General features: G+C 38.9%; 2 long non-coding RNA genes across 2 annotated transcripts in view; both read left to right on the forward strand.

Annotated features, from left to right (window-relative positions):
• LOC137224096 (uncharacterized) overlaps positions 1-26,843 on the forward strand; it is a 123,545-nt gene that overhangs the window by 58,278 nt on the left and 38,424 nt on the right. The window lies entirely within an intron of this gene.
• Positions 24,595-26,843, forward strand: part of LOC137223286 (uncharacterized) — a 34,134-nt gene continuing 31,885 nt past the window's right edge. The window contains exon 1 of the long non-coding RNA XR_010942774.1: positions 24,595-24,657. This is a non-coding gene — a long non-coding RNA (uncharacterized lncRNA). The remainder of the gene's footprint in view (positions 24,658-26,843) is intronic.

Below are 26,843 nucleotides of genomic sequence, written 5' to 3' on the forward strand. Positions count from 1 at the left end.
TTTAAATGTTCTACTTCAGAATCCTAAAATGCAGAAATATGTAAAATATGCAAACATTTTCATTTGCAAGTCACAGTAAGAACATAGGAGATAAACAGATTCTATTTAATACAGTAGCATTACCAGTTGAACTCAACTCACTAAAGACACAATCTTTATTAATAACTTAATCAGAATTTATTATCCCAAACAAATTTCCAAACATAGTACTTATTTCTAATCAGTGAGAAAATGTTGCTAACCTTTTCCCCTTTACTAATTGGACACTCTGCCTTCTCATTTAGATTATGCCAACAGACCACACTAGTCGGTGAGTAAAAACCAACTCTGCAGTTAAACCTTTAGCAGTGCTGGCCCAGGAGCATGCTTAAAAATATTGCATTAGAACTATCTTGACAGTCATAACTTCAGGGCAATTTAGGAGCTACCTTCAGCTCAGCTCCAATCTGAAAATTAGGCTTCTTGCCAAAAAGTTAAATTTTAGAAATTTTACCCACCAGCAGAACATGGGTCAGAAAATGGAGGCAACAGAGAGAGAAAGCACGTATACACACAAAAGGGAGGTTCAGGGCTTCCTTGGTGGCGCAGTGGTTGAGAGTCCACCTGCCGATGCAGGGGACACGGGTTCGTGCCCCGGTCTGGGAAGATCCCACATGCCGCGTAGCGGCTGGGCCCGTGAGCCATGGCCGATGAGCCTGCGTGTCCGGAGTCTGTGCTCCACAACGGGAGAGACCATAGCAGTGAGAGGCCAGCGTACCGCAAAAAAAAAAAAAAAAAAAAAGGGAGGTTCCTGTAGGCTGTTGACCTTAGCCCAATACAAATACCATTTGCAAATATCATGATAGAGTATGATTTTTTTCCCTGACACTCATCACTCTTTTATTTACTCATTTTTAAAGGGACACAAAACAAACTTTTAAAGAACTGTAAAATGCCTAATTTTGAATCTTTCCATTCAAAATATGTGAAATATATCTTGAGAAGCCTTAACGAGTATAGCTTGGTGGGTCTGAATTAACTCTGTACTTTTTAGAACTTTTTGCCCAGGATTAGCTTGAGTTCTAGTTAGGGGAAGAAGGTGTAAATATGCCATTTTTATTCTTTAATCAGTTTCTTGGTAGCAACTATCCCTCCTCCTGCATATGCAATAGGCTGAATTTGTGCAGACACCACATCTGCATCTAGAGGGGCACCAGCCCTGTGCAGGGAGGAGGTAGAAATCAGAGTAAGTAGATGGTCTCCTGGAATGGATGTTCATTTGCAGAAACGGCAGGAACGTGTCTATCCTCTTCTCGCAGCCTCGGGAGGGAACGAGGGGAAAGAGGGCTGTAAATGTGCCCCTGGACACAGGCGCAAGGAGCAAATAAATGCAAAAGGAACTTGTACTCTTCTTGCTTAATTAGTTCCAAATCCCTAGGACATTTATCACATCCCTAGCCATGTGATAAATATAGGACAGTAAAAAGAAAATGCTGGAAAGTTTAGCAGAGCACAGCATCAGCTATTATTAATCTGATGAACTTTTCGCTTGTAACCTTTGAAAGTACAGTTACCATAAAGTGAAGCATGCATGGGGGAAAAATTCCTGTAGAAGACATTTCTAGGATTTTAAACTGTATAAGGATGGGCAACATTAAGCAAAAATTTAAAGCCCTGTTAAATTTTTCATGGTTAAGAATTGTTAATGAACTGTATAACAGTTAGATTGACACACATTGGGTTACTTTTTAAAACACATCAAATATGTGCTCCTGAACATGTTTTGAAAATTGTATTTTTAAGATACTTTGCTATATTGAGGAACTCTACAGAAATCACTTTTTTAAGATACTGGTATTCCTATTCACTTAGTTTCTTTTCAACCTCTAACTCTAATTTTGTTATTTATTTACATAAGGTAAGTGCTTATAACATTTGTATGAGCAAAATATATTCTAACTATACTATTTGCAGTGTTTATGGAAAAATAAAACTTGTTCAAAAATCCCTGGAAGATTTCTGCTTCTGGATGAGATGAAGTATTTGGGACCAGATTTACCATTCTCCCATGAATAGGTACAAAAATAAACATGATAGACGACACATCTGTGCCCAAATATGGGACAACAGACAGCGTGACTGTGATCCCTGAGATAAGGGACAAATGAGGCAGGTCTAGAGTTGCCCCAGCTTTCTGGCTGAACCACAGGCAGGAGGAGAAAACAAAGTGCAACGTAATGGTCTCACTGAGTGAAAGAGACAGAGGACGGAGCTCAGGGAGGGTGATGTGGCTGTAATTTGAGGACATCGTCTCAGAGAGATTGGAGCTCTGCAGAGACAGAGATCCCCCAAATCTATGCAAGGGTCCCCTTGAGCTGGTTGCTAAATACCAAGCAAAACTGTGGGAGGTCAGGTAGAGTGTTCAGGGAACTGTAAAGTGAACAATTCCCAGAGCTCGTTCAGGTCTGTGAGATGTTCAAGTCTGACACAGACTTTGGAGTCCTAATCAAACATCAGGGAATCTCTGAATACACCTAACAAGAGTTACACCTTACTAGTGTGGGAATCCCACTCTTCTAAGAGGTTCCCAATGGTCCACACCTCCTGGGACTCATGCTCTCTTCTCCTTAAGTGTGAGCAGAGCATAGTGACTTGCTTATAATTAGTAAAATACAGCAAAAGTGATGAGATCTAATGTCTGATTAAAAGAAGATACTGTTTTATGTCTTAATGCCTTCTCTCTTGATGGCTTGCACTGGTGGAAGCCAGCTGACATATTGTGAGCTGCACTATGGACAGGACCATGTGGCAAGGAAGTAGGGACATCTCCAGCCTGCAGCTCATGAACCATTAAGTCTTGTGAACAACCACTCAAGTGTTCCAGGAAGAGAGTCAGCATTGCAGTGACTGCAAACCTGGGTGACACCTGATTACAGCCTCAGGAGAGACTAGGAGCCAGGAGAACTCATGCCCAGATTGCTGTCCAACAGGCACTGTGGGATAATAAATGCACGTTTTTGGTGTTTTTTTTTTTAACTTTTGTGCTTTGGGATAATTTGTTATACAGCATTAGATAACTACCTGGAAGTGGGGAGCTACCATAATAAATATCTGAATAAAGATAATTAACACAAGGGCCAAACTAGCCTTAGAGTAAAAGCTATTACAGACTGTTAGCAGAGCTTAAAACACGCCTTCAAAATCTCAAGCTGATTAGCAATAATGTATACATTAGCAGATTAAAGTCCAACTTTCTAAAAGGAAGGCAACGGAAGCTGGCATTCAACAATGTAAAATTCACAGTATCCAACTTCCAATCAAGAATTACTATTGATATATGAGAACAAAGGAAAATGTGACTTGTTAAAGGGAGAAACAGATCCCTAAATAATAACGATAGAATTAATAGACAGGACTTTAAAACAACTATGACAAATATTCTTAAGGATTTAAAGGAAAACATGAACACCCTGAGAGAAATTAAAGCTATGTATGAAAGAACTAAATAGAACATTTAGAGCTTTATATAGTTCATGCACTATATAAACTTAAAATTTTACTGAATGGTTTTAACAGCAGATTGGCTACTGCAGAAAAGATCTATGAATCTGAAGACACAGAAATAAAATTCTTCTGTGACTATACTAGGGAAAAATATAGAAAGACTAAAAAAATATCTAAATAGTGCCTTTGAGATCTGTGATCCTTCCTCAATGTTTTAATTAGCTGTCAGCAAAACAAAAACAGTCTAACATCTGTGTAATTAGAGTCCCAGAAAGAAAGATAGATAAAAGTTAAAAAAATAATGGCCAAAATTTTTCCAAATTTGGTAAATACTAAATATATTCACTTCCAAAAACTCAGTGAGTCCCAACTGGCTAAACATCAATAAACTAAAAATACCTAGGCACATCAAAATCAAATTGTTAAATAACAGCAATGAATGAAAAACCTCTTATACAAGTCAGAGCAAAAGGTAAATTATTTAGAGAGAGACAAAGATAACACAAGCTGAAAATAATGAAATATCACTGTCAAAATGCAAAAAGAAAATTCTATCATCCTAAAATTCTATACTAAGCAGACATGTGTATCAAAAATAAAGGCAAAATACAGATTTTTCAAACAAACCAAAGCAGAGAGAACTTGTCACCAGCTGACTTGCACTACAGGCCGTATTAAAGAAAGTCCTTCAGTTGGCAGGACAGTGGTACCAGATGGAAACTTGGATTTCCTGAAAGTAATGGTGCTGGGAATGGTAAGTATGTGAGTAAATATAATGCTGTGTCAACACAATTCTCTCATTTTTAATTTCTATAAAAGATAAATAACAGAAAATGTACTGTGGAGCTTGTAACATACATGTAACATATGTTATAAATCCTATATATGAAAACCAAAGCACAAAGGATTGGTGGGGAATGTAATTTCATTGTGGTTAAGATTGTTTTTTACATTTTCCCTGAAGTGACATAACATTAACTGAAGACAGAGTGTGATAAGATGCATACAGAAAACCTTAGAACAACCATTAAAAATGAAATATAGGGCTTCCCTGGTGGTGCAGTGGTTGGGAGTCCGCCTGCCGATGCAGGGGACACGGGTTCATGTCCCGGTCCGGGAAGATCCCACATGCCGCGGAGCGGCTGGGCCCGTGAGCCGTAGCCGCTGGGCCTGTGCGTCCAGGGCCTGTGCTCCGCAACGGGAGGGGCCGCGGCGGTGTGAGGCCCGCGTACCGCAAAAAAAAAAAAAAGAAATATAAAGTTACTGCTGTAAGACAATAGAGAAAATAGGAGGAAAAAAAAACAATAAGAAGTCAAGGAAAGAAGAAAAGAGGCGAAATAGTAGAGGTACAAATGCAAAATGAATAATGAAGGAATAGATTTTAACTCAACAATATTCTTAATTAAATTAAAGGAAATGAAATAAAGACTGTAATTAAAAGGGAGAGATTATCCCACTGAACAAAACAGGGAGACCCCATTATATGACCTACAAGAAATGCATTTCAAATGTTAACACAGATAGGTGTTATAATAAATACAAAATAAATATAAATATGTTTTACATAATATACCACTGCTAATAAGAAAATAGGCATAACTACATAAATATCGGAGAAAGGAAACTCTAGGAAAAGGAGTTATACTTGAAAAAAAGATTACAAAATAATAAAGTGGAAAGTTCATTAAGAAGATGTTACAACCTCAAATGTATATGCCCATACTAACAAAAGCCCAAGATGCAGAGAGCAGCTGCTGACCGAACTAAAAAGCAAATAGAAAAAGCCACAATCATACGTGGACAGTTCAGCACTTCTCCCACAGTAGTTGATAAAGACTTGATCAAGAGTATTAAGCAATGTTAGTTACTTGACATTTGTGAGATTTTTTTATTCAGCACCGGCAGAATAAACATTCTTCCCAACAGCATATGGACCGTTCATCAAAATAGACCTTATGCTGGGTTATAAGACATGTCTTAATAAATTAAAAGGACTGAAACTATAAATACCGTAATTTGCATGTAACAGAATTAAATTTTAAATTGACGGCAGAAATGCATCTAGAAAATTTCCAGATACTTGAACATTAATCAGAGCATTTCTACAAAACCACGATCAAGGAAAATTCACAAAGCTTTTAAAAATATTCCTATTTGAATAAAAATAAACATAATATGTCAAAATTTGTGAGATACAGCTCATGCGATGCTTAGAAAGAAATTTAAGGTTTTAAATAATTATATTAGAACAAAGAAAGTCTAAAGTAATTTGTATTAACACCTAAAGAAGTGAGGAAAAGAAAAGAAAACAAATTCAAGGCTAATAGAACACAAGTAAATAATAAGAGAAATCAATATAATCAAAGGATTTTTCCAAAGGTCAGGAGATAATAAACTTCTGTCTAGACTGATAGAAAACAAAAGAGTGAAGACACAAATGATCAAAAGGAGGAATGAAAGAGAGAGCTCCAGATTTTACAGATATTAAGACAATAAGGGGATACTATGAACAATTTTGTGCCCATAAGTTTGACAATTACATAAAATTTAAAAATTATTAGAAAGACACAAATTACCAGAAATGATTCATCGCTAAATACAAGGTAATTAATATATTATGGAAAAATAGTGAAAAATTCAAATCGTTTTTGGTATAAATACCTATGGTTGATTACCATACCCCTGAGTTAATACTTTAAGACTGTATTTATTACTAACTTTCTAGGAAGAATAATGGGTATGCTGTTGTGTACATAGCTGGTGCTTAACATCATTAGTGATTAAGGATTGTAGGATACAACCATTATGGGATTCCAATACACGGCCAGTAATGGTGCCAATGAGAAGCCTGCATACCATGCACTGGAATACGAGGCAGGGAAGAACTGCAGCTCCCACACGTAGCTGGTGGAAGGTGCAAGCCCAACCACTCTGGAAAACAACTTGGCAACATGTGCTCACCACACAATCCAGCTATTCCACTCCTAGGTATTTACCCAGTTGAAATGACAAACATACGCTTGCACATATGTTGCAGCCCAGAATTGGAAACCAGCAGGTGAATAGACGAACTGTTTTATCCATATTAACCCCAACATGGAAACAAGCCAAATATCTATCAGTCATGCACGGATAGACAGACTGTGGTACACGCAGTGGAATACTGCTCATGAATAAAAAGAAGATAAACTACTGATACACACAACCAGCACAAATCTCAAAAACATGCTGAGACACAGAAGGATGACACAAAAGGTGCGTAATTTTGTTTACGTGAAATTCTACCACGTGTAAAACTAATCTATAGTGACAGAGAGAAGGTCATGCTCACCTGGAGCCAGGGTGGCAGGGTGGGGACATTTACTACCTAAAGGCATGAGGGAAGTGGTCTGCATCTTGATTGTGGTGTATCCAGTGTCAAAACCTGTAAATCTGTACACTCAAAATACACGCGTTTTATAAAGATTTCCTCAATGGAATGGAGTAAAACATTTTTTTTTTAAAAAGAAACACATTCTTGGAAGATTTTTCTCAGTATTCAAATGTTTTGATATAACAAAAAATAAGTTATAAACTTTAATACTATGAAATCTACACTCTAGAAATAAAATCACAAAACCTAAATCTATTTGAGTTTACACTATATCAGACGCAAGGACCAGCATGTTTCCTTTGCCATAGTCAAACATCATACAGAAAATTGAAATTTTGATAAATATGAACTTCTCTTCTGCCCAAAAAGAAGCAAGGAAAAAGAAAGGAAAAGGAGAGAAAATGAGCGAAAAAAAAGAAATAAAGTTGTATTATATGGTTACTGTATCTGCCATAGATAATATACTGCTCAAAAATTCCTGAACTGGGAGATAAGAAAAGAGATCATTGCGCAGGTCAGTGGACTGAGGGAAAATATTGATTTTCAGACTACCTGGGACCCATACTTGAAAATACCTGTATCAGGCTCATATATCCCTTTGGGGTAGAGTCTGCAGAGATAGAATCGCTTACTCAGAGGAAGAGGGAGTCACACGCAGCATACTTATTCAGCCTAATAGGGAAATTTGGAGCAGAGCTCTCCACGTGGCTTACACGTGTGATGCAGAGATGGAGGTGATCCACGGAGATTTGAAAATAAACATGGCAACTTCTGTTTCTGTTGTTTTACCTAATTTTTTCAAGTAAGCTTTTCAACGATTAACATGTTGATTGGAGATTCTCATTTATGGCAATTTCAGTACGCTTGGTGTTAAGTGGGTCGCCATGGTAACCACCACTTCCAGAAGGATTATACTTTCCCGTTTCTTGTTTTTCGTTTTTTTTTCTTCCCAGCCTGGGCTCTGTAAGCACTTACCTTTCACTGTGGGGAAACAGTCAATGATTCTGCCATTGCATTATGAGGGGGATAGTTTTTCTAGCCTTAAAAAAAAAAGGAAGGGAATTTTTTTTTCAGATGCAAAGGTTTTCCTTAATACAGCACACCCTCAAAAGCCAAACACAGCCCTTTGAGCCAGGATGCCAGCTGCTGGCTCACACACGGTGGTGACTGTTTGGTGGAAGTGCCTCCCCACCCCCACCCCCACCCCCCCGGGGATTTCTAAGTATTTCCCTGGGGCTTGCTCTGGCATCCCAGCGAGGGACTCTATCTTTTCACCCCGATGAACAAGGAATGGCCTGTACAGGGACTTACTGCACAAGAAAACACGAAGAATGAGCTCATTCTAAAGAATTACAAACTTTTCAGCAAGTCCAAATATATGTTTTAAATGGCAGTGAATTATTAGGTTATGATCTGTACAAATCTCCACAAAATTCCACTTGCTACCTTTGCTTACTTTGAATAGCAATTAGAGCTCTTCAGTGTGTCAGCACCCTGACTTTGGAGTTTCTAGAAAGAAATCAGTTAGTAGAATCAGAAAAAGCACATTTTTGTGTTCCATAGCTGTTTACTTAAATGCACATTGCAGTTTTCAGAAGTGGTTTTTCCCTCGTTGCCTGTATTTGCATAATGTTTATTGCCAAAAAGCTTATTCAAGAGTCATGAAAGTTTGAAGTTTGGGGTGTGTGCTTTAATCAAGGCTGTGGTTTCTGCATCTGGAATTATGTGGTGGTTCTGAAAAGTCTAATTTGGTGTATGGTTTCCTATAACTTTTTACCAGTAAGTTATTTCCAAAAAAAATAAAGAACACAGGTTTTGGAATAACACTACTTTCAATTTGTAGTGTATATGCATTCATGGACTATTTGCTTATTTGAACTGATGTATCCAATTATGTATATGATGGTTACATAATTGGAATATGATTTTTCTGCAGAAGGCTGATGTCATCTTTTCAAGCAGAGGAAGTAAGATATTTGGAACTATGAATAAAGGACATTTTATTCCTGGCTCTTCATTTATTCTCTGGAAATTCTTAGACTCACATACAGTTTCCATTTCCATCTGTAATCCAAAATGCTGGTGGAGCAGTAATATTGTTCATCAGATCTGAAAGAGTTTATCTCACATTATTTTGAATCTCTGAAAATGAAAACACAATTCAGGGTTTTAAATACCCCCTTCTGATTTCCAATCCATCTATTCTTACATATATAGAGAATTCAACCGCTGTTTCCTTTTTAAATATTTTCATTTATTTTTATTTAAAAAGATACAAATCTTACATTACAGTGTATTGATAATAAATGTATAAAATTAGAATTATATACATTTGCCTAAATATATGTCATCCTTTTTTTCCTGAATCTGGAGAATGGAGTAATGCACTCCACAGTTCTCACAGTTTTTCATCAAATTCTCTCCTCTCCACAAGGGAATGGATCTTCTGTTGGTTATGCAGTATTTGAGCTGGTGCCCCGGTCTGCACGGTGTGTCAGAAAGAAAGCTTGATTGACCATATTTTAAGAAGAAATTTTCCTTTTTATAAACGATGCAAAGATTAGTGATTATAAGTAACCATTTTAACCTTTATTTTTACTTTTAGAATCATCAGGTCAATATCTGGTAAATTTTCTTTAATTTCCCTGTTGACTATAACCTTCAGGAAATATTTCAGTAGAGATCGTAGTCATATTCTATAAGGTTTTCATTCTGTACCTGTTTACTTTGTTCAAAATGACCTGGAAAATTAAAAGAAAATTATCATCTATGTGATTTCTTACTTCCAAAAGTAAGAACTATGTTTGAATCCAAAATCCATGAAAACACACACACAGTCTCCACCATTTTTGTCTCATACGGAATTATATTCTGGAGGTACTAAGCCATCCCAAATTTCAACTGCCACATAACGTCCTTCTTACTCTTCATCTAAGTCAATCAATCACCAAATATTTATTCTGTGCACATATATATTCAAAGTTTTAAGCTAGGCTTTGAGAATATACTTAGTTTGACTTTAAGTGAACAAATACAAATTTCTACCAATATATACTTTTCTATAAAAAATGTAATCTCAAAGTAGCAAGTAAAGAGTCTAGGGTGGGAGATTCCTAAAAGATATCTCTGTAAATTACAGTAATTTTCTTTTCTTTTGGAAAAGAGACCAAATCAGAAACTCAACTTTGCAATGAATAGATACAGTTTTTACTTAAATTTTACAATAAGTGGTAAGGAGATATTTCTAACCTCTTTTTACAAATAAAGGATAATGGCAACTTCAATGCTTTGCAATCACTACCGACAACTTCTTTTTACCTAAATGCTCTCATTCATTACGTTTGGAAGTTGAAGCCCATGTTTTTAATTAAAGTTAACTAAAGTTTTATTCATCTATTTCTTTTTTAATTTCCAAAATTATCGTGGATGGGTAGAAAGGGTTTTGATAAGCAGATAATGGAGGATAATAATCTGTTGAAGAAATATACCACTCTGAGCCCTAATACCTTCTCCCAAGTTGCCTCTTCATTGCTTGCTGTTAATTCTCGTGGCTCTCTAGGTGTTCAGTCCTCTTCAATCCTGACACTAAAACAGTTGTTTTATATAAAATAAAAAGGAAAACTGCTTCACAGAACCTGAGAGAGGGTGTGGCTGGTAGTAGGCATCGTACAGCAGTGACAGCAGTTATTGGCAAGTACTGTTATTATTCGAATATCAGCTCCACACTTACGCATACCTTCCCTTCCCTTCTGCTAATGCTCTGTGTGAAACCCAGTTCCTGGGACCAAACTCCCTCTGTTTCTCTCTCAAGAGTGATTTTCCTCTTGGGACCCACATTCTCTGCCATTAACACTTGACTCTGTCACCAAGTGATTCCCAGGTTTTCAGGCACATCTGTGGACACATGAGGCCCTGATGAGAATAGAATTCATTGATTTTGTCTGGGATGGTCTTTTGCTTCATTGTTTTAAAAATTACTAGGGCTTTATCTTCCTATTTTTAGTAGTGATATGTGTTTTCATTAGCGGCTGCAGTCTTCTTTGGCGTATTCTTAGGTAATAGATTATAGTCTTATCTTACAAGGCTTATCTTGACTCTGAAATATATCTGAACTTCATCTTATTACCATCACTTACTAAATAAATCATCTTCCGCAGAATCACCTGGGGAGCTTTTAAAGCTACTGATGCCCCGGCCCCCACTGGAGTTAGGGCTGGATATTTTTTGTGTTTCCCAGGGGATCCCAATATAAAGCCGGCATCAACTACCATTGAAATAACACACTCACTAGTCAGTCTGTCGTGGGCAAGATGCCAACCCCTGGCATGCCATTCACCTTCCTTAGAGCAATCACTTAAGGTCAATAAATCCATATCACATTGATTGATCATTCGCCAAATTGGAATCCCTGTGCAGACCGAAGAGCCAAAGACAAACAAGGCATGGTTTCTAGTGACAGCAGAAAGAATATTCTCAATGTTTCCACAGGAGTAAAGTTTTCTGCCTTCACCCCCCCCCCAAATATACACTCTCACCCAAATTTATTTTTCTGTATTTAATTTTGTGCCTTCTAAGGGCGAGCAACATCATTTCAGATGATTTGTTTATCATCCACTGCGTTAATAATACTGTTTGCATACGGACTATTTTATGGCTGACAAATACAGTTTAAAGGTTTGGGAGGATGAAACCCAGATACCACTGGACTCTGGCCCCATGTGTACTGATTAGATGGTGGAAGCAACTATAGTTGACAGCAGCGTCTTTCCAAAGATAACGTCAGAAATCATTTCCCTAACAGATGAGTAATAAAACAGAGAGCTTCGGTTAGATTCTCTGCCAAATGTTTGCAACACTAAAGCTCTGTGGGTCTAATTTAAGTCATATGCAGTCCAGACCTGACTGTCCCGTGTGGTCATCGCTAGCCACATGTAGATATTTACGTCAATTAAAATTAAATATAACTTAAAAACTCATTTTCTCAGTTGCATCACCAGACTTCAAATGCTCATTAGGCACATGTGGCTGGTGGCCCAATATTGGACAATGCAGAATTACAAAACTTTATAAAACGTTTCCATCATTATAAAATGCTATATTAGACAGTTCTGGTCTAGATAGTGGTTTCTTTTGTTTGTTTGTGTTTTTGCAGTACGCGGGCCTCTCACTGTTGTGGCCTCTCCCGTTGCGGAGCACAGGCTCCAGACGCGCAGGCTCAGCGGCCACGGCTCAGGGGCCCAGCCGCTGCGCGGTATGTGGGATCTTCCCGGACCGGGGCACGAACCCGCGTCCCCTGCATCGGCAGGCGGACTCTCAACTGCTGCGCCACCAGGGAAGTCCCTAGTTAGTTTTTTAAAAGCGCTCAGTAAAATGAGTAGGAGAGCAAGAGGAAGATTCACGTGGAAGACCCGATCATCCATTTCACGTTACACCATATGCAAGAAGTACGGAGTCCATGATAATTCCTGACCTTTTTAATTGCTGTCGTTTATATTCCTTCTGATGGAATTTCCTAGAACATAGCTACTACATGCACTGCATTTAACCATGAAAGAATCACTGAAAAATGGCAAAATCTGCTAACAGGAAGGAGGTACATACCTTTTGAATTGACCTGTGTTATCTACAACTTACTGTTGTTGATTTCAATTTTGTTAAAATTGTCTGCTCCCAAGTTGGCAGAAGGCATAGCTCAGGAGGTGACAAACCACTTCTGCTAGATCCGACTCATAAGGAAGAGGCGATAGTAAACATTTAAAATCTATTTACATCGTGCCTGAGTGTCCAATTAGTCTGTGTGCAGGCATTTGAAATACGGCTGCTCTTTGCTCAGAAGCAGTGCCGTTGTCTACAGAGCCGCTCACAACTGGACGCCGGCTCAGGGCTTGGGCGGTGGTAAATAGTAGGGCATGTCTGATAAAGACTGAGCAATGACTGTCCAATTAGAGCTTCAGTGAGTCACTTCCCATACACATCAGTGGCTGCCCATGAGAGATTCATGGTTGTTTATCTTGTTTTTTTTAACAAATTTCAACCAAAACAAAATCCATGGACATAGGCTGAGCCAAAGGAGACTGAATTTGAAATAAGATGACAGTGATATCTATCAGGTAATCCTTCCAAGTAAAGCACATGCCCACCCTTAGGTTTGTAGGTAGCAGAGGGTTTTAGCTTACCTCTCCCTTTTTATTCAACCACCTTGTGGGGAAGCTGCTGATTGGCGTTGCAAAAATGTACTAAATGCAAAAGCAATGGCTCATCTTCACCCCTAATTCCTGTGATTCTGCCAGCCCACTGAAAATTCCAAGAGACTAAAAACTAGATGAATCACTCTTTCATCTTTGCTCTACAATCAAAGCATGCAGGCAGCAGTGGCATTTTAAAGAAAGGAGGGTGAGTGGGAGGCTGATATCTCACGGAGGGTGAAGCAGTCTTCAGAGGTGCACCTGTCAACAGAATCCATTTTGAACTGTACTTGCAGACACTATATAGATGGTGTAGCCAGTCCCAAGGGAGGTGTGATTCACAGTGGGTGATGGAAAATCATCTCTAAAAAGTATCCGTTCTTCTCTTTGATATGCATTTCGTGCAGGATCCAACCAGCGTGGGCATTTTATAATTGTTGTGCACTCATTACTTAATTATGTTGTGTATTTACAGAGTTTACCAAAGGACTTTATGATGTATTCAGAATGCTTTACAGGGAAGGACATTTTGATTTGTTCTAGTTTATTGTCAGCAAAGAAAAAAATTTACATTACAAATAAATTTCTGTACCTAGTGGGAGGAATAAGCAAACAGAGGCCAAGGCAGAATAGCGTGGGCATCTTTCAAGTTAGCTTTAATTGTGCTATTACAAAAAATAACCTGGATCGACCTTCAAGATGGCAGAGGAGTAAGACGTGGAGATCACCTTCCTTCCCACAAATGCATCAAAACTACATCTACATGTGGAACAACTCCTACAAAACACCTACTGAACGCTGGCAGAAGACCTCAGACCTCCCAAAAGGCAAGAAAGTCCCCACGTACCTGGGTAGGGCAAAAGAAAAAAGAAAAAACAGAGACAAAAGGATAGGGACGGGACCTGCACCAGTAGGAGGGAGCTGTGAAGGAGGAAAGGTTTCCACACACTAGAAGCCCCTTCGCGGGCGGAGACTGCGGGTGGCGGAGGGGGAAAGCTTCGAAGCCGCCGAGGAGAGCGCAGCAACAGGGGTGCGGAGGGCAAAGCGGGGAGATTCCCGCACACAGGATCGGGGCCGACTGGCACTCACCAGCCCGAGAGGCTTGTCTGCTCACCCGCCGGGGCGGGCAGGGCTGGGAGCTGAGGCTCGGGCTTCGGTCGGAGCGCAGGGAGAGGACTGGGGTTGGCGGCGTGAACACAGCCTGCAGGGGGCTAGTGCACCACAGCTAGCCGGGAGGGAGTCCGGGGAAAAGTCTGGACCTGCCGAAGAGGCAAGAGACTTTTTCTTACCTCTTTCTTTCCTGGTGGTGAGGAGAGGGGATTAAGAGCGCCGCTTAAAGGAGCTCCAGAGATGGGCGCAAGCTGCGGCTAAAAGCGCGGACCCCAGAGAAGGGCATGAGATGCTTAGGCTGCTGCTGCCGCCACCAAGAAGCCTGTGTGCGAGCACAGGTCACTCTCCACACCCCCCTTCCCGGGAGCCTGTGCAGCCCGCCACTGCCAGGGTCCCAGGATCCAGGGACAACTCCCCCGGGAGAATGCACGGCACGCCTCAGGCTGGTGCAACGTCATGCCGGCCTCTGCCGCCGCAGGCTCGCCCAGCAACCGTGCCCCTCCCTCCCCCCGGCCTGAGTGAGCCAGAGCCCCCGAATCAGCTGCTCCTTTAACCCCATCCTGTCTGAGCAAAGAACAGACGCCCTCCGGCGACCTACACACAGAGGTGGGGCCAAATGCAAAGGTGAACCCCGGGAGCTGTGCGAACAAAGAGAAAGGGAAATCTCTCCCAGGAGCCTCAGAAGCAGCGGATTATATCTCCACAATCAACTTGATGTGCTTGCATCTGTGGAATACATGAACAGACAACGAATCATCCCAAATTGAGCTGGTGGGCCATGGGAGCAACTGTAGACTTCGGGTTTTCTGTATGCGACTGAGTAGTTTCTGATTTTTATGTGTATCTTAGTATAGTTTTTAACTCTTGTTATCATTGGTGGATTTGTTTATTGGTTTGATTGCTCTCTCCTTTTTTTTTATTACTTAAATTTTTTTTTCATTTTAATAATATTTTTTATTTTAATAATTTTATTTTATTTTTCCCATTCTTTCTTTAATTTTCTCCCTTCTCTTCTGAGCCATGTGGCTGACATGGTCTTGGTACTCCAGCCAGGTGTCAGAGCTGTGCCTCTGAGGTGGGAGAGTCAAGTTCAGAACATTGGTCCACCAGAGACCTCCTGGCACCATGTAATATGAACTGGCGAGAGCTCTCCCAGAATTCTCTCTCAATACTATGACCCAGATCCACTCAATGACCACCAAGCTCCAGTGCTGGACACCCCATGCCAAACACATAGCAAGAAAGTAACACAACACCACCCATGAGAAGAGAGGCTGCCTAAAATCATAATAAGGTCAAAGACACCCTACAAAACACCACCACAGGTGGTACTGCCCACCAGAAAGATAAGATCCAGTCTCATCCACCAGAACACAGGCACCAGTCCCCTCCACCAGGAAGTCTACCCAACCCACTAAGCCAATATTACCAACTGGGGAGGACACCAAAAACAATGAGAACTATGAACCTGCAGGCTGCAAAAAGGAGACCAAAAACACAGTAACTTAAACAAAAGGAGGAAACAGAGAAATATGCAGCAGATGAAGAGCAAAGTAAAAACCCACCAGACCAAACAAATGAAGAGGAAATAGGCAGTCTACCTGAAAAAGAATTCAGAGTGATGACAGTAAAGATGATCCAAAATCTTGTAAATAGAATGGAGAGAATACAAGAAATATTTAACAAGGACCTAGAAGAGCTAAAGCGCAAAAAAACAATGATGAACAATACAATAAATGAAATCAAAAAATCTCTACAAGGGATCAATAGCAGAATAACTGAGGCAGAAGAATGGATAAGTGACCTGGAAGATAAAATAGTGGAAATAACTACTGCAGAGCAGAATAAGAAAAAAAATGAAAAGAATCGAGGACAGTCTCAGAGACCTCTGGGACAATATTAATTGCGCCAACATTCGAATTAAAGGGGTCCCAGAAGAAGAAGAGAAAAAGAAAGGGAATGAGAAAATATTTCAAGAGATTATAGTTGAAAACTTCCCTAACACTGAAAAGGAAATAGGTAATCAAGTCCAGGAAGCACAGAGAGTCCCATACAGGTTAAATCCAAGGAGAAACACACCAAGACACATATTAACCAAACTATCAAAAATTAAATACACAGAAAAAATATTAAAAGCAGCAAGGGATAAACAACAAATAACATACAAGGGAATGACCATAAGGTTAACAGCTGATCTTTCAGCAGAAACCCTGCAAGGCAGAAGGGAGTGGCAGGACATACTTAAAGTGATGAAAGGGAAGTACCTACAACCAAGATTACTCTAACCAGCAAGGATCTCATTCAGATTTGACAGAGAAATTAAAAACTTTACAGACAAGCAAAACTAAGAGAATTCAGCACAACCAAACCAGCTTTACAACAAATGCAAAAAGAACTTCTCTAGGCAGGAAACACAAGAGAAGGAAAAGACCTAAAATAACAAACCCAAAACAATTAAGAAAATGGTAATAGGAACATACATATCGATAATTATCTTAAATGTAAATGGATTAAATGCTCCAACCAAAAGACATAGACAGGCTGAATGGATACAAAAACAAGACCCATATAAATGCTATCTACAAGAGACCCACTTTAGACCTAGGGACACTTACAGACAGAAAGTGAGGGGATGGAAAAAGATATTCCACACAAATGGAAATCAAAAGAAAGCTGGAGTAGCAATTCTCATATGAGAAAAAATAAACTTTAAAACAAAGACTATTACAAGAGACAAACAAGAACACTACAAAATGATCAAGGAATCAATCCAAGAAGAAGATATAACAATTGTAAATATTTATGCACCCAACATAGGAGCACCTCAATACATAAGGCAAATACTAACAGCCATAAAAGGGGAAAATGACAGCAACACAATAATAGTAGGAGACTTTAACACCCCACTTTCACCAATGGACAGATCATCCAAAATGAAAATAAATAAGGAAACACAAGCTTTAAATGATACTTTAAACAAGATGGACTTAATTGATATTTATAGGACATTCCATCCAAAAACAACAGAATAAACTCTCTTCTCAAGTGCTCATGGAACATTTTCCAGGATAGATCATATCTTGGGTCACAAATGAAGCTCTGGTAAATTTAAGAAAATTGAAATTGTATCAAGTATCTTTTCTGACCACAATGTTATGAGAATAGGTATCAATTACAGGAAAAAAACTGTAAAAAATGAAAACACATGGAGGCTAAACAATACACTACTTAATAACCAAGAGATCACAGAGAAAATCAAAAAATAACCTAGAGACAAATGACAATGAAAACACAACGACCCAAAACCTATGGAATGCATCAAAAGCAGTCCTAAGAGGGAAGTTTAGAGCAATACAATCCTACCTTAAGAAACAAGAAACATCTCAAATAAACACCCTACCCTTACACCTAAAGCAATTAGAGAAATTAGAACAAAACCCCTCAAAGTTAGCAGAATGAAAGAAATCATAAAGATCATATCAGAAATAAATGAAAAAGAAATGAAGGAAATGATAGCAAAGATCAATAAAATTAAAAGCTGTTTCTTTGAGAAGATAAACAAAATTGATAATCCATTAGTCAGTCTAATCAAGAAATAAAAGAAGACTCAAATCAATAGAATTAGAAATGAAAAAGGAGAAGTAACAACTGACACTGAAGAAATACAAAGGATCATGAGAGATTACTACAAGAAACTATATGCCAATAAAATGGACAACCTGGAAGAAATGGACAAATTCTTAGAAATGCAGAACGTTCCAAGACTGAAGCAGGAAGAAATAGAAAATATGAACAGATCAATCACAAGCAGTGAAATTGAAACTGTGATTAAAAATCTTCCAACAAACAAAAGCCCAGGATCAGATGGCTTCACAGGCAAATTCTATCAAACATTTGAGAAGAGCTAACACCTATCCTTCTCAAATTCTTCCAAAATATAGCAGACGGATGGACACTCCCAAACTCATCCTACGAGGCCACCATGAACATAGATGCAAAACTCCTCAACAAAATACTAGCAAACAGAATCTAACAGCACATTAAAATTATCATACACCATGATCAACTGGGGTTTATCCCAGGAATGCAAGGATTCTTCAGTACATGCAAATCAATCAATGCAATAAACCATATTAACAAATTGAAGGAGAAAAACCATATGATCATCTCAATAGATGCAGAGAATGCTTTTGACAAAATTCAACACCCATTTATGATAAATAAAGTAGGCATAGAGTGAACTTACCTCAACAAAATAAAGGCCATATATGACATACCACAGCCAACATCGTCCTCAATGGTGAAAAACTGAAACCATTTCCACTAAGATCAGGAACAAAACAAAGTTGCCCACTCTCACCACTATTAATCAACATAGTTTTGGAAGTTTTAGCCACAGCAATCAGAGAAGAAAAGAAATAAAAGGAATCCAAATCAGAAAAGAAGAAGTAAAGCTGTCACTGTTTGCAGAGGACATGATACTATACATAGAGAATCCTAAAGACGCTACCAGAAAACTACTAGAGCTAATCAATGAATTTGGTAAAGTTGAAGGATACAAAATTAATGCACAGCAATCTCTTGCATTCCTATATACTAATGATGAAAAATCTAAAAGAGAAGGTAAGAAACACTCCCACTTACCATTGCAACAAAAACAATAAAACACCTAGGAATAAACCTACCTAAGGAGACAAAAGACCTGTATGCAGAAAACTATAAGACACAATTTCTTTCTATGAAAGAAATTAAAGATGATACAAATAGATGGAGAGATATACCATGTTCTTGGATTGGAAGAATCAACATTGTGAAAATGAGTCTACCACCCAAAGCAATCTACAGATTCAGTGCAATCCCTATCAAACTACCACTGGCATTTTTCACAGAACTAGAACAAAAAATGTCACAATTTGTATGGAAACACAAAAGACCCCAAATAACCAAAGTAATTTTGAGAAAGAAAAACGGAGTTGGAGGAATCAGGCTCCCTCACTTCAGAGTATACTACAAATCTTCAGTAATCAAGACAGTATGGTACTGGTACAAAAGCAGAAATATAGATCAATGGAACAGGATAGAAAGCCCAGAGATATACCCATGCATATATGGTCACCTTATCTCTGATAAAGGAGGCAAGAATATACAATGGAGAAAAGATGACCTCTTCAATAAGTGGTGCTGGGAAAACTGGACAGCTACATGTAAAAGAATGAAAATGGAACACTCTCTAACACCATACACAAAAATAAACTCAAAATAGATTAAAGACCTAAATGTAAGGCCAGACACTATCAAACTATTAGAGGAAAACATAGGCAGAACACTCTATGACATAAATCACAGCAAGATCCCTTTTGACCCGCCTCCTAGAGAAATGGAAATAAAAACAAAAATAAACTAATGGGACCTAATGAAACTTAAAAGCTTTTGCACAGAAAAAGAAACCATAAACAAGACGAAGACAACCCATAGAATGGGAGGAGATATTTGCAAATGAAGCAACTGACAAAGGATTAATCTCCAAAATTTACAAGCAGCACATGCAGCTCAATATCAAAAAAACAAACAACCCAATACAAAAATGGGCAGAAGACCTAAATAGACATTTCTGCAAAGAAGATATACAGATTGCCAACAAACACATGAAAGAATGCTCAACATCATTAATCGTTAGAGAAATGCAAATCAAAACTCCAATGCGATATCATCTCACACCAGTCAGAATGGCCATCATCAAAAAATCTACAAACAATAAATGCTGGAGAGGGTGTGGCGAAAAGGGAACCCTCTTGCAATGTTGGTGCGAATGTAAATTGATACAGCCACTATGGAGAACAGTATGAAGGTTCCTTAAAAAACTAAAAATAGAACTACCATATGACCCAGCAATCCCACTACTGGGCATATACCCTGAGAAAGCCATAATTCAAAAAGAGTCATATACAACAATGGTCATTGCAGCTCTATTTACAATAGCCAGAAGATGGAAACAACCTAAGTGTCCATCGATAGGTGAATGGATAAAGAAGATGTGACACATATATACAATGGAATATTACTCAGCCACGAAAGGAAAAGAGATTGAGTTATTTGTACTGAGATGGATGGACCTGGAGTCTGTCATACAGAGTGAATTAAGTCAGAAAGAGAAAAACAAATACCGTATGCTAACACATATATATGAAATCTAAAAAAAAATAAAGGTCATGAAGAACCTACCGGCAAGACGGGAATAAAGACACAGACCTACTAGAGAATGGGCTTGAGGACACGGGCAGGGGGAAGGGTAAGCTGGGACGAAGTGAGAGAGTGGCATAGACATACATACACTACCAAATGTAAAATAGATAGCTAGCGTGAAGCAGTCGCATAGCACAAGGAGATCGGCTCAGCTCGGTGATTTGTGACCAGCTAGAAGGGTGGGATAGGGAGGGTGGGAGGGAGGGAGACGTAAGGGGGAAGAGATATGGAGATATATGTACATGTATAACTGATTTACATTGTTATAAAGCAGAAACTAACACACCATTGTAAAGCAGTTATACTCCAATAAAGATGTTAAAAAAAAAAAAAAAGTCCCGGCGATCTCAATGGCATGTAACAGTGAACACTTAGTTGCATGTACATCACTGTCTGGGGGCGTTGTTTGGTGTCACTATCACCTGAAACCCACGCTGTACGAACAGCGCTATGGGGGGACACTGCTAGGCTGAGGGAAATGGTAACTGAGCATGGGGGCCCATGTGATAGCTTGTAAATCTCCCGTTTGGAAACATGTCAGTTTCTATCACCCGTTTGCCGCAGTCTGTCTTTTGACCAAGCCTGAAGCCAGTGAGGTTGGAAAGTCTAGTCTTCACAGCAAGGGGCCCTGTAAGAGAGCAGAGGTGTTTGAACAGAAAACATCACGCTGGTCAGGGCACAGCTGCTGGAGCCAGACAAACTCGAATTCAAATCCCAGATCAGCAGCTTGCTGTGGGAGAGTACGTGGAGCTCTCTGTATCTCAGTTTTTATTCTGTTTATGGTACTTATTTCATAGTCATTATAATATTTAAACAAGATAATGCCTGTAAAATACTTAGCACAGCGTCCGACACTTTATACACACTCAGAGTTAGCCATTTCTACAGTCAAGTTCTGTTTAAAGGTTTTTTAGCGATTTTGGTTTCTTTAACATTGTAGTAAAAGTCTTTAATATATTTGAAAAACAATTCCTTGCTGGCTAATGGAAACTGATAGAAGTTATTCATTTCAAATACTCAATAGCAATTCACATAATACTTTACTCTTCATATTTTAGCAGAGACAAAGGAACCGGTTTGGAAACGGATACTATGCAATGTCATTTTTGAAACAAAGTCAAGAGATAAAGTCTAATTAATTGTAATAGATTCTAATTCTAAAGTAACTGTGTTCACACAACTGTATTCCACACCTCTATGAGAATTTTGTGATTAAGGCTCCTCTTTCTATTCATCTACTCCTACAAATCTGAGATAACGTTATTTTAAATCTAGACTTTAGTTTCCAATTCATATTCAGTCCGTATAGCACCATATTAATAGTTCTGACTTTTAATAAAACAATATTGAAAAAAAATAATTCCAAAAGAGAGCATATGATAAAAGAATACAGAGTGCACCTAGATGTTTTATTCAAAATCATAGAAGTAGTTCTAGAAATTACTTCAGTTTTGGCAAATGGTAAAATTTTAATGATCGATATTCATAAGGTCTCTGTCTGAATTTAACTAATTCAAACAACTGAAAAGTCTTTGTCTGAAATATTAAAGTTTAGAGTAATAATAAAGACAATGGAGAGTGGGCTATTTTTAAAATCCAAAGAACATTATTCTCACATTTAAAATTCATAAGCAAAATTTTCATAAAACCTGGCATTTCTTTCTGCTGACATTTGAGTTGGAATTTGGTCTCGTGTCAAGGTTACTGGCTAAATGTTTAATGTGAAAAAATCTTTATGGATCACACTAAGACATATACAAAGCTAACGAATAAAACGATCTTTCTTAAAACAAATTTTGATGTCCCTTGAACCTTTTTGCAAACAAAATAGCAATCGAACAGAAAAGAAAGTTTTAGCTTACCTCTTAGAAAAGCAGACATTTCAAAACAGAGCTAATTAGTACACAGAAACAAACAAATAAAAACCAATATGACCGTCTTATTCAGACCAAGACCATTCAGTCACTCAAGCTTTGAGAAAGATACACAAAAATTTACACCTCTTGCTTGGTATTTAAGGTGTTGTGAAGTCACTTCTTCTGCTCTGTAGTATCCCTCTTCTCTATGGCAACACGTCTCTCTTCAATTCTTTCCAGCACCTCAGTTTGAATGGGATCACCTTCCAGAGTTCACTTATGACTCTGATTTTTTTGCATCAACACAGTTGTGTGATGCAGACACCTATGCAAGTGTCCCACAGACTAGTTTTTCCTGCTCCTATGCCCTGCACCTCCTTCCCCTTATCTTTTTCCTGACATCATCCCTGTTCTGTTTTTCCCTCTTATTCTTATCTGCATGTCTCTTTTCTATTTATTTTTGATATGAGAAATGGAGTGAAGGCAGAAAGGCCTATTGGGAGAGGAACAGTGAGATGGAAGAATTACCTGAGTCACAGGAACACATGGGAAGAAAGAATAAGATGATCTTTTCACCCAGCAGCCTGTGTAATCAGCACAGCACCACTTACTCATTCCTTTATTCCGCTTTCCTATACCTCATGGTGGTGGGGAATCTCTAGCATTTACTTTTTAACGTTACTTTCTCCCCCACAAGGTAAAAATAAACAAAATCACAAAAGAGGGATCAAACATCCATGTGTCTGACTTATTGACTATCAAGTTCTATGGTAGGATCTGGCCACACAAACGTGAATAAAGCAAAACCTATAAGAGACCTCTAATTAGCACAAGAAAGGTAAATAGGAACACAGCTACTGTAATGAAAGCACTGACTGTTATAAGGGGAACACAAAAAAGATAATGAGAACACAGAAGAGGAATGACTCCTTCATTTCTAGAGTATGTATATGGCTTTTTGTAATAGTAGATGCAAGGCTTATTGTGCCCTTCTTTGGATGATCTGGTCTTGTAAGCCATTCATTAGTTGTAAAAATAGTTTTCAATTCAGAAATAGAATGATTTCTATCCTCATCGATCCTACATTTTAGTGGAAGAATACAGTCAATAAGCCAGAGAAGTACTTAGATATACAGCATACTAGTTGGTGCTAAGTGCTACAGAAAAAATCAAACAAGGAGAGTGGCTAAGGAAGCATATGTGTGTACAAGGGGGATTCCACTCCAAGCAGAGGAAAGAGCAAGCCTGACCTAGACCAGGAGCAGCAAGGCTGGGTGCCTGGAGCAGAGGGGATGACAGCAGAGCAGTAGGAGACGAGGTCAGAGAGCTCATGGGAACCAGACTAGAAAGAGCCTTGGTGGCCATGGTGAAGAATTTGGCTCTCCCTTTAAGCAAGATGGAAAGTCATGAGAGAATTTGAGCATAGGTTGACGTAATCTGACAACTATCAACAGGATACTTCAGTTTGCTCTGTGGAGGACAGCCTGAAGGGTAGTCCATGGAGGGAGCAAGCAGAGAGCCAGAGGTCATTGCAATAATCCTGATAGGAGATGATGGTATTACCAGAGGTAGGTTCTTGTCTCCTCCCAGAAGGAAGTCAGAGATGAGATGCGGAGGCCAAGAAAGCAAAGCGAGGATTTATTAAGCAAGAGTAGCCTCCCAGGAGGGAGAGTGGGCAGGCTCAGGGGAGCAACGACCCTGTGTTCCTTTGGCAAACTGGTTACATGGGGTGTGACAATGATTGGGTGGAATATTCATTGAGGAGGGAGGGGTTTGAGGTTGCATTTCCTGATTTTCATCCCAGCTCCACCTTCCCAATGGGGGGGAAGGGTTTTTGCTCTTGTTTGGTCTGGATGGGAAGTGTCATGGCATCGGTGCTTGATGGCAACTTCTTTTTTGCAAGGCTAATTTTATTGTAATGAGGGCGTGAGCAAAAGGTTACATTTGGATGCTGGAGATTCCCGCCTTTTGCTGCCTTTCTTTGTCTGCCCCGAGGACCCCTGTTGTCTCAAGATGTATGGTTTCCTACCACCTGACCCATGCTTCCCTCCTCTGCTTCTACCTAGCCACCTGCCTGCTCGAACAATGGTGTCTTGGATCATGGTGGAAACAGTGCAAGTGGGAGCAGATCGTGTGTTCTGAATATATACTAAAGCAATTGATGTTCAATTAAATTACTATTTTGATGATATATTTTTTTCTGTTTGGCACATAAGTGTAGTGATAGTTGATCTAATTAAGTCAATAAACACCGTCAATTTTAGCATTTAGATATTTGAATATTTTTAATGACCAAGCTGGACTGATAATATCTTATAAATCAACCATATTTGATCCCTTCTAGGTATTCATAGGAAGACTGTAATATTCTGACCTCAGAGAGCAGGCGCGAGTAGACAGTAGAGAGGTGAGTGTACCTTGTGATAATTAAATCATCTATCCTTATAACAGATTGCAGTCTACTTTTCTTTTTCAACTTTACTATTTGACTGGATCTTTGTATAGGCTGCCTTCAGTTGCCACTATTTTCATCAACATGACTGCTCTTCCAGAAAATAATTGCCCAGGAAAATAAATGTTGCACAAACAGACAACATCAAGCTATTTGTTCACCAAGACCCTCCACAAAACTCCTTCCTTAAATTTCCATCTGGCTATGCTTACCAATCCTACACTGTTACATCATGATCCTTCCCATTCGAATTAAACACCCACATTCAAAGACCTACTTTAAACACAAAAGCCTCATAAATATCCCAGTTTTTTCACATCTTTCTGAGATACAATATATCTCAATTGAATACAATGTTCTACCTTATTGCAAGAAGCAATAATATCCACTTTGCCTTACTAACAAGTTATTTCAGTGGTACTTTCAGGGGGCCAGCATTCAATAATGTCTTATCTGGTTTTAGTGGGAATGGAACAAAGAAAATCTTTTGAAATTTTTGATTTTCTGACAGACTTTTACAAATAAAACCCATTGTAAAAATTTTTTAAAAAGCTGAGAACACCACTGAGCTATTTGGGCCATTGGTGTCATATAATCTAACAGCTTTCTATAGGACCACTTTAGCTGCTCTTTGGAGAATAGACTGAAGGATGGCATGTAGAAGAAAGAGACTAACAGTAAGATGTGTGGTCTAATGAAGTGAAAGAACGGAGTTGCCACACACTAAGATGAGGAAGAGGGAAGACGGGCAAGTTTGGGGGAAATAGTGGAAGCTCCATCTTAGACCTGTAACATGTAAGACACTGACTTGACACCCAAGTGGAGAAGCTGAGTAGGCAGCTGGATATTGGTGTCTGAGGAAGATACTGGGGTGAATCCAATCTTTGATGTTTTGAGCATATGGTGCTAGTTCTTCTTTTTCTTTTCCTTTTTCCCCCAGTATTTAGATGACTTTATTTTCTTATTTTTTTCCCTCTATTTTATACTTATTATACTTGATTATTATGCACCACAATGTACATAGCAGCACTATTCATAATAGCCAAGACATGGAAGCAACCTAAGGGCTCACTGACAGATGAATGGATAAAGAAGATGTGATATATACACAATGGAATACTACACAGCCATTAAGAAGAGTGAAATAATGCCATTTGCAGCAACATGGATGGACCTGGAGATTATCATGCTAAGTGAAGCAAGTCAGACAGAGAAAGACAAATACCATGTGATATCACTTATATGTGGAAACTAAAAAAATGACACAAATGAACTTATTCACAAAGCAAAAATTCATTCATCAGTTGTGGTTTTTATTGATAGTAGCTGTAGCCACCAGGGTTTTTATGGATATGTGGCTGTAGTGCTTAATGATAGGACAGCTAAGGAGTCAGGCAATGACTTGAGGTGTTTTGGATCCAGATGTTGGGGGTCCCATCTGTGCAGTCCCCTTGTGTCCTGTACTTTGCCCCTCACTCTGCAGTGGCTTTGCCTCTTGGGTCTCTGACCTCTGTCTTCCCTGCCCAGTGAGAACACAGGCTTCTCGGGTTCTAAACTCCTGCAGGAAGAACGTGGAAATGGCCTCAAGGAAAAGAGAGAGCTTATGTGGATTTTACCTCCGCTGCTTCTCTTTTCTCAAGAACAGTACTCTTGGGACCTCTCTGGTGGCACAGTGGTTAAGAATCTGCCTGCCAGTGCAGGGGACATGGGTTTGAGCCCTGGTCTGGGAAGGTCCTACAGGCCACGGAGCAACTAAGCCCGTGTGCCACAACTACTGAGCCTGCATGCCACAACTACTGGAGCGCATGTGCCTAGAGCCCATGCTCTGCAACAAGAAGCCACAGCAATGAGAAGCCCGTGCACAGCAATGAAGACCGAATGCAGCCAAAAATAAATAAATAAATTAATTAATTAAAAATGTACTATTAAATAAAAAGAATAGTAATCTTAGACATTTATTTTATTTTGTCAATACCTTCAGACAATTTTCTCCTATTTTGTCCCATCTTACTAATTGTTTTTGACAAAAAAGATATTCTGCTACCAGCTATTCTATTTGCCTGAATTACAGAAAATTCTTTCTATATAGATGTTTTAAAATGTACTATGAGTAAATTTATCTTTTCCTCTCAGATTTTTTT

Source organism: Pseudorca crassidens, chromosome 4, assembly GCF_039906515.1.
Source record: "Pseudorca crassidens isolate mPseCra1 chromosome 4, mPseCra1.hap1, whole genome shotgun sequence".
In the NCBI taxonomy this organism is placed as follows: domain Eukaryota; kingdom Metazoa; phylum Chordata; class Mammalia; order Artiodactyla; family Delphinidae; genus Pseudorca; species Pseudorca crassidens.